The sequence below is a fragment of the Macaca thibetana genome, chromosome 11 (genome assembly GCF_024542745.1).
Source record: "Macaca thibetana thibetana isolate TM-01 chromosome 11, ASM2454274v1, whole genome shotgun sequence".
Lineage (NCBI taxonomy): Eukaryota > Metazoa > Chordata > Mammalia > Primates > Cercopithecidae > Macaca > Macaca thibetana.
In genome coordinates this window covers 26003757-26021955 of record NC_065588.1, presented here as the reverse complement: position 1 = coordinate 26021955, position 18199 = coordinate 26003757, and the positions used below count along the sequence as shown (strand labels likewise).

Below are 18199 nucleotides of genomic sequence, written 5' to 3'. Positions count from 1 at the left end.
TCATACTAGTCAAAATGGCAATTATTAAAAAATCAAAAAATAACAGATGGGGTTGGTGAGGTTATGGAGAAAAGGAAACACTTATACATTGTTGGTGGGAGAGTAAATTAGTTCAACCATTGTGGAAGGCAGTGTGGTGATTCCTCAAAGAGCTAAAAACTGAACTACCGTTCAACCCAGCAATCCCATTACTGGATATATGCCCAAAGGAATATAAATCTTACTGTCATAAAGATACATGCACGTGCATATTCATTGCAGCACTATTCACAATAGCAAAGACATAGAATCAACCTAAATGCCCGTCAATGGAAGGCTGGGTAAAGAAAATGTGGTACATATACACCGTGAGACACTCTGCAACCATAAAAAGAAAAGGCTGGATAAAGAAAATGTGGTACATATATACCGTGAAATACTCTGCGACCATAAAAAAAAAATAAATAATAATAATAAAAAAAAAAGAGATCATACCCTTTGCAGGAACATGGATGGAGCTAAAGGCTATTATCCATAGCAAACTAATGCAGGAACAAAAAGCCAAATACTGCATGTTTTTATTTATAAGTGGGAGTTAAATGATGAGAACACATGGACCCAAAGAGGGTAACAATAGACACCGGGGGCTAACAGAGAGTGAAGGATGGGAGGAGGGTGAAAAGCAGAAAAAATAACTATTGGGTACTAGGCTTAGTACCTGGGTGACAAAATAATCTGTACATCAAACCCCTGTGACATGAGTTTACCTATATAAGAAACTTGCATATGTACTCTTCAACCTAAAATAAAAGTTAAAAAAAGAAAATATTTTAACTGAATAAAAATGAACATATAATATATAAGCGTGTGTGGAATGAAGCCAATGCAGTGAGAAATTTATAACACTAAAGGCCTACACTAGAAAATAAATATCTCAAATCAACTATCTTTAAAAACTAGAAAAAAACAGACAAGTTTAATGGAAAATTAGCAGTAGGAAGGAAATAATGAAGATAAGAGCAAAAATCAATAGAGTCAACAAAGGAACAATGGAGAAAATCAACGAAACTAAAAACTTGTTTTTCAAAAATATCAATAACATTCATAAAACTTTAGCCAAATGAGACTCTGTCTCAAAAAACAAAACAACAAACTTTAGACAGACCAAACAGGGAAAAAAAGAAGACAGAAAATACTCATGACCAATATTATAAAGGAAAAAGGGAACCTCACTACAGATGCAACAAATTAAATTATGTTACTTAGGCATTCAACGAATGTATTCTTAATCTTGACTTTCATCAGCATCAACATTTAAAGGATAATAAAGGTATATTATGAACAACTTATATGAACCTAACAGATTTCTAAAGACATGCAAACTACTAAAGTTCACTCAACAAGAATAGAGTACATGAATTGCCCTATACCTATATAAGTAGTTACATTTGTGTTCATCTAACTGAGTCTACCTTAGACATGTCTGATTCCAAAGCCACTACAATAAGGAGGTCATGACTGTCCACCAAAGCTCTCTTATTACCCTGCCTATGCCCCTTAAAATGCCTTCCTAAGCTCATCTATCCAGTTATCCCTCTTGACGGAATAGGATGAATTGTAGGAAACGTCACGAAGAAAATTTGACCTGGATACTGCAGGGTAAGGATGAGTGTACCATGGAGGAAAGGGAGGAAAAGGTTTTCTAGTCACAGTCCTGTGCCACAGCATCCTGGACAGATTTCCAAAATGGCTTCCATTCATTGGCAAGGTTACAGAGAAGACAGTGGAAACTACAGCCTACAGTGTTTCATTTCTATACCTGGAAAGCTGATGGAAACCAAGATTAAGTAGGGACTTACTGGACCAAGTAACATAATTCATTGAGGGAAAGATTTATTTCGTCTAATAGACAATAAACATTTGGTCAGGGTAGACTCTTTGAGGAAGATTTTTTTAAAGTTACCAGTATCAGGGGATTAGAAAGCAAGTACTATGGTGGATAAAAGAGTAGGTTGGGCTGGGCGTGGCAGCTCATGACTCCCAGCACTGTGGGAAGCTGAGGTGGGCAGATCACCTGAGGTCAGGAGTTCAAAACCATTCTGCCCAACATGGTAAACCCATCTCTACTAAAAATACAAAAACTAGCCAGGCATGGTGGCACATGCCTGTAATCTCAGCTACTTAGGAGGCTGAGGCAGGAGAATTGCTTGAACTTGGGAGGCAGAGGTTTCAGTGAGCTGAGATCATGCCACTGCACTCCAGCCTGGATGATAGAGAGACTCCATCTCAAAAAAAAAAAAGAAAGACTAGTTTGGAGTTCTAAACAAAAGAAAAATAAGTATTTTTAATATAATATAGAAGTGCCAATAATGGGATTACCTGGGATGAGTATTAGAATTGGGTCTACTTAAAGTGTTTATAAATGAGTGAAAACCTCAAATTCACAAATAATGTGATTTTTTTTTCATGTGAAAAGACAACAGTTGCATAGCGAAAATCTGAGGCAGTTTCTCAGAGACTGGACTAGAGGACAGGAAAGTGGTCAATGGACTTCTTTTGACGAACATTGATTATCATGCATTTAGGTAAAAATAATTCAAGCGACATCTACAAAATAATGAATTCAACATTCAGTCGCACTTGTGAAAAGGAATCTAGGAGTTATTGTAGAGTATTCCTATGTTTTTAAAAGGAAAATGAACCGAATAAGAAAGGAGAAAAAGACTATGGTGGGGTGTGTGTCTACAAAAAATTTTAATGTCCTTAGAAATTTTCCTCAAATTCCAACCAATGTCAGCAGCCATCATAAGTTGCCTAGGAAGCCATTGTATTACATTTTACTCACAATTCCATTAAATTACAGAAGTAAGGAGTTATTTTAAGAAACCCAGCAAAGAGTATCTTTGAGTAGATGGCAATGATGAGGCACAGGTTGTAATTTGTAATTACATCTGTGGGTATAGGCACATATTTACTTCTTCTTGATTTCAGTCAGCATGAAGTAATTATGTGTTCCAGATTGGAGTGCATTCAAAGTTCTGTTTAAAAACTTCATGCAGATTTCCCACTTGGCTCGAAGAAAAATCTGTTCCTAATGTTATGGTCCCCTCCGGCATGCCATAAATGGACACCCTAGAGATCAGAAAAGCTAGTAAGTAGAACAATTTAAGAATCGCTTCTCACAAATCAAAATGGAGTAAATGTGAGATCCACATAGCAGTAACCAAATATACACTTCCCCAAATCATAGAACATTTAAGCTCTGAACATACCCTATTAACAAAGTCAGGTTTGATCCTCCCTGTGGGACCTTGAAATGTAAAGCTTAAAAAATGAAAATGGCTTTACAGAGTGGATATGATAACCATGGGCTTTTCTTTGGTATATGCCTCGTATACCTTGACACACATTTAGGAATGCATAACAATCCTTTCTAGATTGTCTTTGAGCTCTTTTTTTCAGCTGCCTGTGCATTTATGAGGTTGTGAAAAGCCATGATTGAAGACTGCTGTCATGACTGCCTCCTCATATAGGTCCACGCTTAGGTCAAACAGTAAAAATAATAAGTGTCCGTGAGATACAGGGTGGGGCACAAGGAGGTTGAATCATGAAATCAATTATAGCTGATAAAATTCTGTTTTCCTACTCAGATTTCTAAGGGGATCACTGTTCAGTTGCCTTATCCCTTACTCCAAATTCCTTCACCTTCATGCACTGAAGTGCCTCTTGGTTCAGGAAAGATCTTGAGGAAAGAGTCTGAGCGCTTTCTCACAGGAAACAAAAACTGAATTTATTAAGTATAAGAGCAAAAAAGTTCCATAGGGACACACTAAATGCTTTCCAGCCTAATGAGTTAAGTTAGGTAGTCTCCGAGGAATTTCAGACTTGGTTCTTCACACACAGCCATAAAAAAAGCTTTGAGGCTGAGTGCAGTGGTTCACACCTATAATCCCAGCACACTGGGAGGCTGAGGCAAGAGGATTGCTTGAGCCCAGGTGTTTGAGAGCATCCTGGGCACCATAGGGAGACCCTGTCTCTACAAGACATTAAAATATTACCCAAGTGTGGTAGCATGTGCCTGTGGTCCCAGCTACTACATGCAGGCGGGAGGATCAGTTGAGCCCCAGGAGGTTGAGGCTGCAGTGAGCCATAATTGCACCATTGCACTACGGCCTGAGTGACAGAGACCCTCTCTCGTAAAAAAAAAAAAAAAAAAAAAAAAAAAAAAAAAAAAAATTGATACTGAGTGAGTGACCTTGTTCTGGGCAGAGAGATAACCTATCTATGTGAAGTAAGTGGTTCACATTTAACTTCATTCCTTACCTACCTTGCCTACCTAACCACTGGGATGAGAGCTCAGCAGGGAGTATCACGCTGGTTACTGTTGGGGATAAGCATCTTTGAATAGGAAAAATGTACCCAGAGGTTGGAGTGAGAACTGCGTGTTATTTTGTGGCCCAAGGTGTGTGACCCGAAGTTCTCTTAGCCAATCTGTCTCTTCATTTGGAAATAGTAGTAGTAATAACAACAACAAGCCTTCGTATCTGGTGGTTTTCTATCATAAGGACAAAAAGGGTTGTGTTTGAAAATATTTTGTAGTCTGTAAAGCACCCTACTAATGTTCATTATTGTTATTGTTCCCTGTATTGGATAACAATGCTCTTGCCATTGTTATTCCCCAAGCTAGTTTTTCAACTGTCCTACGGAGGGATTCTGAATTGTTTGAAATGGACAATGACTGGCGTTTATCCCCACTCTGCTTTCTATGACTATGTAGTCCAGAAATATACAATGCAAAACCCTTGGTTGGTGTTTCAAGACCTAGAGTTGGGTTCCTCTTTTGCATCTTGCAGACCAATGTAAGCTCAGATTCCCCTTGGACTCACCACAGTCCTGCTTTAAATTGCACCAGTTAAGATATATACAAGCAATTAAGTATTTGAGTATTTATTTGTCTGGTTTCTGCTTGATCTTTAGAATTTCACAAAACATTACAAATTTTTATATGACTTTGGGCAAGTCACTTAATCGTTTCAAGTTTCGGTTTCTTCATTTATAAAGTGAGGGAGGTTAAACTACTGCCTCATAAGGTCTTTTCCAACTTTAAATTTTTATGATGTTATTGTAGTGTCTCCCTAGGTGGTTAAAAAAAAAATCACCAATTAGAGATGCTATGTGTAAAGGGCTACGATATTTTTTAAGTGGATGAACATTTCTTGGAAATTATTAGCTCATGCTCATCCACCTACTTGTTGACTTCAGGGTGCTTTAAGCAAATTTAATATTTAAAAAAAAAAGATTAAGCGGGACGTGACGTGGTGGCTCATGCCAGTAATCCCAACACTTTGGGAGGCTGAGGCGGGTAGATCACTTGAGGTCAGGAGTTTGAGACCAGCCTGGACAACATGGTGAAACCTTGTCTCTACTACAAATACAAAACTTAGCTGGCCGTGGTGGCAGGTGCCTGTAATCCCAGCTACTTAAGAGCCTGGGGCAGGAGAATTGCCTGAATCCGAGAGGCAGAGGTTGTAGTGAGCTGAGATCACGCCACTGCACTCCAGCCTGGGTGATACAGCAAGACTCTGTCTCAAAAATATAAATAAATAAAAATAAAAATAGAAAAGAGATTAAATTTTAACACCGGGCAGACATTATCATCTTTGTTCCAATCCTTTCATAAGTATAACATGCCAGAGTTACTACTCTGTAAATCAAAAAGGTTATTAACCCTGTCAATTCCAGGTACCAAATAAGCAGACTAATCTTTTTTCTCTGTAGTACAGCTTTAGGCAATGGCCAGAGTTGTTCAGGCAAAGGCCAAGGTCCTGTCTTCTAATGTGTTCCTTTATTTTCTAGAGAGATGCCTTCTCAATATGAAAGATCAGAGCCAGAGGGGAGAATGCAGATCCCTGAATAGCCCAACAGAGCAGTGCTCTTCCTTTCCAGCTACTCTGTCCAGGGTCATTACAATCTCTGCTTCTCTATGATATCCTTGCACAAATATAGATGTATAGATATCTTGACACATACACATACATGTGTACATTTATATACATAGATGTGTATAAATGTATGAATGTGTCTCTCTAATTATTAACTAATATTATCTTTAACCTCAAGGAATTTACTCTCTTGAACAATTGAGATTAAATGTACAACTAATTTAAGTGCTCTGAGAACCTGGGTATTCCCAAATAACAGATACTCACATGGATTATCCAAATGTTTCATGATAGCTATCATTACTGAGTGTATACCACGCACCAAAACCAATCTCAACGCTTTACACATATTGACTCAGTTAATCCTCCCAATAAACTTATGAGGTAGGTCCTATTATTATGCTCAGTTTATAGAGGAGGACACTAAATCACACAGTGATTAAGGGATTTGCTCAAGATCATATAACCAGTAAGTGTCAGAGTTAGGTTTCACACAGGCAGCTAGCTCCAGAGCCCAGTGACCTAACCCATCCACTGGGCTACCTCTATGCAGGTTTCCCACACACCTGTCCCCTCCAGGTCTTCCTGAACAGCTCAGCACATGATGAGTGGACTGTCAAGAGCTTCACCAGCACCTACCAGACTCTGCCTGTTATTGTCTAAGGCCACTGTTCTGAGGTGGAGATTTGCATACAGGAGATTAACCAGGGAGAACCCTCAAGAACATCTTAAGGAGTGGAGGATTCAGGAAGGGCCAGCATCTGTTCAGAGGAGAGGCCTGAACCGTGATGCTGTTGCAATGGAGGCCTTAGCAGATCCCTTGGGGAGCTCTAGATCTGGAATGGCCCATCCTGAATTGAGGCAAGGATGCAGGGTGTTTGTACCGTCATCTCAAGGAGTCACTGGATGCTGGTTGCCCTAGGAGAGCAAGGCAGCTGCCTTTAACTGAGAGCAATTCCTGAGGAAGGAGTTAGTGGTGAGTCATCAAGAGGCAACTCTTCCAGCAGTGAAGAGAATAAGAACTTCAGTCCTAGCCTGGGCAACATAGCAAGGCCCCCATCTCTAGAAAAAGAAAAATAAAAAAATTAGCTGGGCATTATGGTGTGTGCCTGTGGTCCCAGCTACTCAGGAGGCTGAGGTGAGAGGATCCCTTGAGCCCGGGAATTCGAGGTTGCAGTGATCTACGGTTGCACCACTGTACTTCAGCCTGGGTGACAGAGTGAGATTCTGTCTATAAATAAATAAATAAAATTTAAAAAGAACCTTAGCTATAAAGAGGGCATCTAGGCAGTGCACCATATATCTACTGTAGACCTGCAAAGTCAGGGTGAAATGAGAAGCATGGAAGAGAGTATTTAAGAAAGGAGTCCCTACTTTGTTTCTCTGCAATGTTTCTCCACCTTGGAAGGAATGGAAGGAACTGCTCACCTGTTGCCTCCCCTTCCACATCCCACTTCTTTTCATTCTACGGCTGGATTACCAAGGCTCTTGCAAAACTTTGCACAGGTAGCTCAGCTGGGTGGATTCAGATTGGTCAGTCCCTCAGTGAGGATATGACTGATGAGCCATTTTCTCTCTCCCTCCTTTGAAGAACATTTTTTTTCTCATTCTCTCAGATGTTACTATGTCCCTTGGAATGGAAGCTGACTCTTGATATAAAAGCCATAACTCAGGGAAGCTCTATATTATACCTGAAATGGTGAAATGAGAAAGCAATAAAACATGTTTCTATAGGCCTCCTCTTACTCAACAGCATAGACTTATTGCATCATTCTCTCTCTGTCTGCCTGTCTCTCCCTGTTCCTCTCTCTCCTCCACCCCCTTGCCACGTTTGCATGTGTGTGTGTTTTGGGAGAAACATGAAGATGTGTTATATTTACAGCAATACTGATCATGTATTAAAAGTCTCCTACACACCAGACACTTTATGCATATTATTGCTAAACATCCTGATAACCTGCATAGTAGCTATTATTCACCCTGTTTTATAGATGAGGAGTTTGTTATTCAAAGAGTTTCAGTGAATTGCTCGTGACCCACAGCCAGTAAATGATAGAATAAGAACATTTAAGCACTCTGTCCACATCCCAAATCCATATAGAGTTTGTGAAAATACTTAAAAAGGGATTTGAAGCTCCTGGAGTTTCATTTGGGGAGTCTTGGGGCAGATGTTAGCCCTGAAAGTCAGGAAAATGAGTTTACACGTGGATAAATAAGACTTTCCCCACCTTGTTCACATTCTCCTGCAGTCCACCTTGTGTATCTACTGTGTGGGATGGCAGGCACTCATTGTTTACACACCCACAGTAACCCACACGGTCTTTAACGAGAAAACTTTAATAACTGGTTTTTTGCCTTGCTAGGAACAGCCTCTAATCTTCCTGGTAGAAAGTGGTAAATTTTCCTCTCACAGCTGGTCTGGGCTTCAATTATATTACAATAGTTAACTTTTCATCTGTTTGAAGATCTGGAGTAAGAACATGCGATGTACAATTGCATAATGTCATGGTCCAAACTGAAATACATTTGCCTTTAAATGTTCTTTATAGGATTTTTCCACCACACCTAAAGTGAAAGCTGGTAAACTTAAAGCTGGTGATCCAAAGATTTAAGACCCTTTCATGCTGTTATTTTAATGGAGCCGTCTAAATGGAATGCCATTACCTAAAGGATTGGTCCTCATGGTGAAAAGGTTTGGCTTTGATGCCTTCACCTTAGAGAAGGACCCTAATCTTTGCCACCAGCTCCCAGGTTGGGAGCAAAAACAAAGCAGGGGCAAGGGCAGTAAGTCCTTATCTTGCAGCAAGAGTGGATAAAAATGTGTACTCTCTTGCCGGGCGCGGTGGCTCACGTCTGTAATCCCAGCACTTTGGGAGGCCGAGGCGGGCGGATCACGAGATCAGGAGATTGAGACCATCCTGGCTAACACGGTGAAACCCCCTCTCTACTAAAAATACAAAAAAATTAGCCAGGCGTGGTGGCGGGCGCGTGTAGTCCCAGCTACTCGGAGGCTGAGGCAGGAGAATGGAGTGAACCCGGGAGGCGGAGCTTGCAGTGAGCAGAGATCGCGCCACTGCCCTCCAGCCTGGGCGACAGGCGGGGACTCCGTCTCAAGGAAAAAAAAAAAAAAATGTATACTCTTCCATTTCCCAAGAGCCTCCCCAAAGAACTTACTTCCACAGGTTATGTAAGTTTGGTCTCTGACATGATTAGCCTATAGTCTGTGAATTTTTTTTTTTCTTAAACAGAACCAAGTTTTAGAAAATGAAGTCAGGTTGTCAAAATCAAAACAGGCTCAGGATGTGTACGCAGGTTAAGGCCTTTACTCAAGAATGCATTGAGTCACCGAAAAGTTAGCCTTATGCTGAAACACTAAGTGATTACAGAAGTAATCAGAGAAATGCATGGAGATTAAAGACTCACGGAAAGGCTGAGTGGCTCACACCTGTAATCCCAACACTCTGGGAGGCCGAGGCGGGTGGATCACCTGAGGTCAGGAGTTCAAGACCAGCCTGGCCAACATGGTTAAACCCCCCTCTCTACTGAAAGTACAAAAATTAGCTGGGTGTGGTGATGGACGCCTGTAATTCCAGCTACTCAGGAGGCTGAGGCAGGAGAATCGTTTGAACCTGGGAGGTGGAGGTTGCACTGAGCCGAGATCGCACGACTGCACTTCAGCCTGGATGACAGAGCAAGACTCCATTGATTTTACTGTAGTCAGGTTTAGATTTTTTTCTCTCACATCAGTGGTACACAGATGGTTAAATATTGTCCTTGAGTAACTTAAATGACTAGACAGCCAGTGTAGCTTTCTAAACGGTGACCACCGGAAGATTTGGTTATGACATTGGTAAAACATAACGACAAAACTTTTAGTGACAACATGATACATTCATGGATATAGCACAGCAGGATAAAAACACAGTAAGACACGCTTACTAAGCAAAGGAAGCCACAGGCACTTCCCACCGTATCAAGAGGAACCCAAAAAAGTACACATCACACAGAGCGATTTCATTCAGCATAAGAGCCATAGGCATTGGCAGACAACTTGGGATATGAAGACAAAGGGCTGTGAAACATTTATCTCACATAAAGTTGTTATTCTGGTAACATTCTTATGAAGAAAGGTTGATTGTATAATAAAACTCCAGGGTCACTGACTGTTGTACAGAGTTCAGCTGACAGTCTCCAAGCATGCTATAAACGTGGTATTTTTTGTTTTGTTTTGGATTTTTTTTTTTTTTTTTGCTTTTGTTTTTTGTTTTTGAGGTGGAGTCTTGCTCTGTCACCCATGCTGGAGGGCACAATCTTGACTCATTGCAACTTCCGCCTCCCAGGTTCAAGCAATTCTCCTGTCTTGGCCTCCCTAGTAGCTGGGACTACAAGCGTACCCCACCACACCTGGCTCATTTTTGTATTTTCAGTAGAAATAGGATATCACCGCGTTGGCCAGGCTGGTCTCAAACTCTGACCTCAAGTGATCCACCTGCTTTGGCTTCCCAAAATGCTGGAATTACAGGTGTGAGCCACTGCACCCTGCCTAATACATAGTGATTTTGAAAGGGGGAACCTCCAGAACAGACAGGCTGACTGTCTTACTTGAGGACACACAACAGAATTAGTCCAGCCAGGCTACAGTCCTTAGTATCTCCTAAATGTAAGCTTTATTTTATTTATTTATTTTTAAGAGACAGGGTCTCTTATACCCAAAGAAACTGCAGGTAAAAGACCAAAAAAAAAAAAAAAAAAAAAAAGAGAGAGAGAGAAAGACAGGGTCTCACACTGTTGCCCAGGCTGACGTGCAATGGCACTAGTAGCTGGGACTACAGGTGTGTGCCACCACACCTTGAAAAAAAATTTAAATTTTTTTGTAGAGATGGAGTTTCACTAGGTTGCCCAGGCTGGTCCTGAACTCCTGTCCTCAAGTGATCTACCTACCTTGGCTTCCCAAAGTGCAGGGAATGGAGGCATGGGTCACTGCATCTAGCAAGCTTTTTATTTTCTCTCTGGTTCATTGTGCATGATTTTCCTCTGGGCATGAGAAGAATTGGTTTAACTCTTCCCCCCATTCTTCTCCTTCCTTTCAGGTCCAACTCAAGTTTTGTCACCTTCTTTCTCAATCACTACATCCTTCCTCCCACCTTTGTCATCTCTGATAGCCCATAGTGTTTATTGCCTATACATTTTACTAAATGAAAAAAATCATAGATTACCATGAACTTCATTATGATCTTTAAAAAACATACCTTTTCTTAAACCAGGTGTGGTGGCTCAAGCCTGTAATCCCAGAAGTTTGGGAAGCTGTGGCAGTTAGATCACTTGAGGCCAGGAGTTTGAGACCAGCCTGGCCAACATGGCGAAACCGTATCTCTACTGAAAATACAAAAATGAGCTAGGCATGGTGGCAGGTGCCTGTAATCCCAGCTACTCAGGAGGCTGAGGCAGAAGAGTCACTTGAACCTGTGAGGTGGAGGTTGTAGTGAGCGGAGATCAAGCCACTGCACTCCAGCCTGGGCAATAGAGCGAGACGTTGTCTCAAAAAACAAACAACAATGACAACAACAAAATCATTTTCTTAATAGAAGAAATAAGGATTTATTTGTACCCTGAAACTATTCTTATACTTCTTTTGTTTTTACCCAAACTTGTAACATAATGCCAAACTCGTGACAACAGTCAGCAAATGGTAGTGAATGAGTGAACTAAGTCGTGTGGCTATTAGGAATCACCAGGCCGGGTGCGGTGGCTCAAGCCTGTAATCCTAGCACTTTGGGAGGCCGAGATGGGCGGATCACGAGGTCAGGAGATCGAGACCATCCTGGCTAACACAATGAAACCCCGTCTCTACTAAAAATACAAAAAAATTAGCCAGGCGTGGTGGTGGCGCCTGTAGTCCCAGCTACTCGGGAGGCTGAGGCAGGAGAATGGCGGGAACCTGGGAGGCGGAGCTTGCAGTGAGCCGAGATCGCGCCACTGCACTCCAGCCTGGGTGACAGAGCGAGACTCTGCCTCAAAAAAAAAAAAAAAAAAAAGAAAAGGAATCACCAACTTGTTAGTAACAATTACCTGATAAGAATGACTTTAAAAACATAGAGGTTATTTTATTTAACATTAAAAAAATAGTCTGCAAGCTGGAAGCCTGGGACTATGCAGTAATTATGCAACATCATCCATGTCCCCAGGCTGCATCTAGGTTTTTGTTCCTCTATTCTCAGCATGCAGGGACCTACTTAAGGTTTCCTTTTGGTTGTAAAATTGCTGCTGAAGCTCCAGCCATCATACCTCAGCTAAAGATGTGAAGGGAGAAGAAAGGGTAAAGGACAATAAGAGCACAGATGAGTCAACTCCCTTTAAAGAGCTTTCTGGAAAACCTACCCACTTGACCACTGCATACTTCTCATTGGTCACCTTTTTTGTAGGGAGTCTGATCAATGTAATCTTTAGAGAGCATATTGTCAAACTAAAGAAAATTGGAGTTGATTAGTGAGGAAGAAGGAAGAAGAATATAGGATGGGCATTGCCACTCTCTGCCATAAGTAGTAGTTAATGTTGCCTCCTAATGGGGTTCTGTTGCTATACCCACAAGATTAGATATTCTCCCGATATAATGCATCTCCCAGTATAATGCGTCCAAATCCACGATTTGGAATTGAGACAAGGAAATATGAAACGGGGTTATATCAGTCATCCTAGATAGGAATGATGAGTCAAGAATCTGGAGATGTCCAGGTAGGAGAAATCAGGTACTTCAGGACTAAGTGAGACTGTGAGCTGAAGTCACAGTCTTCTGGAGATTAAGAAACTAGGGCTGTTGATGTTGTTAGAAGACAAGTATTGTGGTAGAGGCATGAAACAATGAAAGAAATTGGCAGCTGTGATCTGAAGATGAAATATGGAATTTAAAATTCCAGAGGCTTAGCTGTTTCAGCGAGTGGCAAGGTTTAGGGCTCTTGAAGTGCAGCAGAACTGAAGGTCATTAGACTGGAAAGATCTATAAGCTTCCATAGCACGGAATTATATCTTGAATGTACTTTACTATTTCCTAGCAGTGCCAAGCACAGATGGATTTTTTTGTTGTTGTTGTACAAACAATATAACTACATTTTGGAAAATAAAGGGGGAGAATTACTCACATTCCCACCACCTACACAACTCATGTTCTCAATTGATTGTGTTGCCTTCCACACGATGTACATAGCTGTAACCACAGTTTATATGTGATTATTTACCCTTTCAATTTAACATTATAAGTATTTTTTCAAAAGCATATACCCATACCTTTTATGATTAATTGATGGGGCTTTAAGTGTTTCAAATAACATTTTTGAAATTCTCTAGATCACAGATCAAGATTATGTTTTTATCAACTCTTATTAACACAGTGCTCACCATCAAAAACAGGGGTTCAAGATTCTGAAGTGTGTCAGGCATAGTGGTTCATGCTTGTAATCCTAGAACTTTGGGGGGTTGAGGCAGGTGGATCACTTTGAGGTCAGGAGTTCAAAACCAGCCTGGTCAACATGGCAAACACTATCTCTACTAATAATACAAAAATTAGCTGGGCGTAGTGGTGCACACCTGTAATCCCAGCTACTCAGGATTCTGAGGCAAGAGAATAGCATGAACAGGAGGCAGAGGTTGCAGTGAGCCGAGATTGTGCCACTGCACTCCATCCTGGGCAACAGAGTGAGCGAATGAAACTGTGTCTTAAAAAAAAAAAAAAAAGAAAAAAAAATTCCCAGTGTGTGTTTTGCTTTTTGCAAATTTTGTTGCATCTTTAATTCTAATTTGAACAATGAGAATTTTTCTTTGTAGGTTTTTGAATTCATTCTTGCTAGAGAAGACTGCAGAGGTTTAGCAATAGGAAAAATGAATTATTGTTCCATGAAATCAGCCAGTCTTTTAGCAAACTTAAATCTTTCCAACCCAGAAAAAGACAAGAGATGTTCTTTGATCCCAGCTAGAGAAATGATAACTGAATGAAATTTTAAAACTGTATTAGCTTGTGGCTGGGGTAAGGATATACAGAGTATCTTCTTAGCACTCCTCTAAGGGGAAGCCCTAGGTCTTGGGGGTTGAGGGAGTGAAGGGAGAGAGAGGAAGACAGATCCAGCGTCATCTCTGCACTTACCAGCTACAGACCTTGATTTGTACTCCAAACAACTTTATAATATTCCTAACTTCAAAGGATAGAGGAATGCAGTTAGTAAAAAAGATAAAAGCAACATATGCAATATCAAGATAAAAGAAGTCAGAAGACCATGCATCTCTAACAGTGAGACAAAAATGAGTGATGTCCCTATTTATTCCTAATAATTTGGTTGAAGTTTCATAATGTTCTTCTTTAGTTTCACAAAAATGAGGATTGTCATCTGTAATCTATAGTATTCCAAAATTTTTATTTAAAATACTTATCAAGAGGGCTGGGTGCAGTGGCTCACACCTGTAATCCCACCACTTTGGGAGGCCCAGATGGGTGGATCACTTGAGGTCAGGAGATCGAGACCAGCCTGGCCAAAATGGCAAGACCCTATTCTCTACTAAAAATACAAAAGTTAGCTGGATGTGGTGGTGGGTACCTGTAATTCCAGTTACTCGGGAGGCTGAGGCAGGAAAATCACTAGAACCTGGAGGCCGAGGTTGCAGTGAGCTGAGATCAGGCCGCTGCACTCCAGCCTGGGTGATGGAGTGAGACTCTGTCTCGAAAACAAAAACAAAACCAAAAACCCACTTATCCAGAACCCAACAATTAATCTATATTATTGTGATTATCTATGGGTTCTTCCTGCCCACTACACAGACAAAATCAATCTATTGAAATCAAAGCATCTGCAGTAGAGAGAGTTTAATTGAAATGAGGCCATCCCATAAAGGAAAACTGGAGTTACCACACAATTCAGTCTTCCTGAAGGTTCAGAAGTTAGGGGTGTTTATGGGTGATTTGGTGAGCAGGGGGCTAGGGAATGGGTGCTACTGACTGGTAGGGGCTGATATCACAGGGATGTGGAAAAATGGTCCTCATGCACTGAGTCTGCCTCTGGGTGGGGCCACAGGATCGACTGAATCGTGAGTCATAAATCTGGGGGAAGGCAGTCTGAAAAACATCTTGCAAAAAACCAATCTTAGGTTCTACAATAGTGATATTATTTATAGGAACAACTGGGGAAGTCACAAATCTTGTGACCTCTGACAACAGGACTCCTGAGCAGTAAGGGATTATACAAACTACACCTACATTTTAGCAGAGTTCAAGTCCCTTGGATAATTTTAACCTCGTGGCCTTTCATTAGTCTTACAAAAATGGTTTAGTTTTGGGAAGGGCTATCATACTCCTTGGTTTAAGGTTAAACTATGTACTAAATTCCTCCTAAAGTTAGCTTGAACCATACCCAGGAATGACCAAGAACAGTGTGAAGGTCAGAAGCAAGATGGAGTCCACTATGTCAGGTTTCTTTTACTGTATAATTTTGCAAAGGCAGATTCATTATAACATGGAAAATGCTTACATTATAATGTTAATTTAAAATAAAATAATATGGCGGCCATGGTGACTCACACCTGTAATTCCAGCACTTTGGGAGGCTGAGGGGGGTGGATCACCTGAGGTTGGGAGTTTGAGACCAGCCTGACCAACATGGAGAAACCCGTCTTTACTAAAAATACAAAATTAGCCGGGCGTGGCGCCTGCCTGTAATCCCAGCTATTCGGGAGGCTGAGACAGGAGAATTGCTTGAACCCGGGAGGCGGAAGTTGCAGTGAAGCAAAATCCTGCCATTGCACTCCAGTCTGGGCAACAAGAGTGAGACTCTGTCTCAAAAACAAAAAATAAATAAATAAATAAAAGAATAGATGATCATATATAAGTTAGGGATGCAGCTATATACATCATGTGGAAGGAGATACATCAATTGAGAGCATGAGTTGTGTAGGTGGTGGGAATGTGAGTAATTCTCCCCCTCTATTTTCCAAAATGTAGTCACATTGTTTGTACGACAAAAAGAAAATCCATCTGTGCTTGGCACTGCTAGGAAATATGTAATGCACATTCAAGATGATTCTGTGCTATGGGAGCTTACAGAGCTTTCCTACTCTAATGGCCTTCAGCTCTGCTACAGTTAGGAAGCCAGGCCCTAAAACTTGTCACTCTCTGGAACAGCTACGCCTCTGGAATCTTAAATTCCGGATTTCATCCTCTGACCACAACTGCCTATCTTTCCAGTTCTTTCATGCCTTTACCACAGTACTCGCTTTTCAACACCATCAAGAGCTCCAGCTCCTTCACTTCCCCCTAGAACACCTGATTTCTTCAGCATCCTTCCTTATACAATCTAAATTCAACTGCTATCTCACTAGCACCCTCAAATGTCTTGACACTGCTTTCTCCTGACTTACATGTACAGCAAACTCCCTACCATGGTTCAATTCATGCATCTTTATGGGTCACCTAAAATGCTGTATAAACTCATACAAATACATGGATAGACTCCCTACAAAATTATAAGCTTTCTGTTGCAGGCCAGGCTCACTGCCACTCAATAATCTTCCTACTTTTCCCTAGCTATCTCTCCCTGTCATTTCCCACATTGGCTAGTCCACACAGTTTCTACTTCTGTACCCCATAAACATGTATTCTCCAGCATTCTGTTCTTAGTCCCTTCTCTCTCTGTTCATTCTGCTTTAACTACTCTCAGTTGAGTATCTACCTCCAAATCCCACCTGGCCCCTGGCCCCTGGCCCCTGGCCCCACCCATGCATACTGCACTGGCTACTAGGATATTTTTATTCTGGGATGTCACACAGAGATCTCAGGACTAAACTCATTATATTTTAACCCAAAGACTTTGTTGTAATAGGTCCTACAGTTCAATTCTAACAGCAACTATCCAGCCACCAATTCAGAAATCTGGATGATAATTTTATTGCTTCTTCCCATTCAGCTCCTTTCACTCATCAGTATAATCATATTCTGTGAATTATTTTAGTTTTCTTTAAAATCTGTATCTCTTTTTCATGCTCATCTTTGCTGCTTTGGTCATTTCCATCATCAATGACCTGGTACAGTGGTCTCATAACCGGTCTTCTTGACTCTTGAGTTGCTTCCTCCAAACCATACTCTTCTCTCCTACCAGCTTATAAAACATGATTGTTCATATTGCTTGACCTGCTTAAAGCTCTTCGGTAAGTTCCCTCATCACTTAGCAGAAACATTTCAAATTCCCTAATGTGGCAAACAAAGCCCAATGCGATTTGAACTCAATCTTACCCGTCTCGTGTCATCTCTTGTCTCCACCAGTTTCTTGCACTCAGCCATGCTGAACATTCATTTCAACAAATGTGCCCATCTTTCACACGCTGTCACGCTGTTCCACAGCTGTTTCATTTTCTGCTGCAATCTGTTGATCTGCTAATTCACCGACTTCCCTGACCTGTAAGCAGAGTCAGGGACTTTCTCTTTCCTCTTCCCGTGGCTCTTTAATCACACTGCTATTACTGCTCTCCTCATCACCTTTTACTGTGACTGTTTATCTTTTCGTCTCCTGCACTAGGCCGTCAGTTCCTTGAAGGCAGAAGCCATTTCTCAATCATTCTTGTGTCCCTAGTTTCTGACTACATTAATTGTCTGGAAAACAATTTTTTTTTTTTTTAAAGAAGAACAGCATACCTCTGACACTGGGTCCCCATTTTGCACTTGTTTCCCTTCAATCTTTTTTTACTTTTTTGAGGCAGGGTTTCACTCCCATCGACTATGCTAGAATGCAATGGCATGATCTTGGCTCACTGCAACCACCACCTCCTGGGCGCAAGCTGTTCTTTTGCCTCAGCCTCCCAGGTAGCTGGGACCACAGGTGCATGTCCCCATGCCCTGTTAATTTTTATGTATTTTTGTAGAGACAGGGTTTCACCATGTTGCCCAGGTTGGTCTTGAACTCCTGAGCTCAAGTGATCCACCAGCCTTGGCCTCCCAAAGTGCTGGGATTACAAGAATGAGTCACTGGGCCTGGCCTCTTCAATCTTCGTGAACAAATTCTCGACACCACATGGCTCCACTCCTTTACTTCCCATTCACCTTTCCAATTCAGGGTAATTAGATTCCCAGGCTATCCACTTCCAAGAGGTGGCTCTGGGAAAGGTCAGCAGTGACTGACCTATTGCCAAACTCAGCAAACACTTTTCAGTGCTGGGCTTCTCTGATTTGTCTCATGCCTTTGACACTGGAGACTACTCTCTTCATTCTAAAGCTCTCTCTATGACACTGCACACTCCTCCAGCATCTC

The 18199-nt window shown here is 41.3% G+C and overlaps 1 protein-coding gene across 2 annotated transcripts in view; it reads right to left on the bottom strand.

The window, feature by feature from the left end:
- Positions 1–10989, bottom strand: part of MED21 (mediator complex subunit 21) — a 1150573-nt gene extending 1139584 nt beyond the window's left edge. The window contains exon 1 of one of the 2 annotated variants that reach the window (XM_050746769.1): positions 10986–10989. The gene's annotated coding sequence lies outside the window, so the exon portion shown is untranslated. Of the gene's footprint in view, positions 1–9451; positions 9456–10985 lie in introns of those variants that run through there. The other variant, XM_050746768.1, reaches the window with a different exon arrangement.
- Between the last annotated feature and the right edge of the window lie 7210 nt (positions 10990–18199).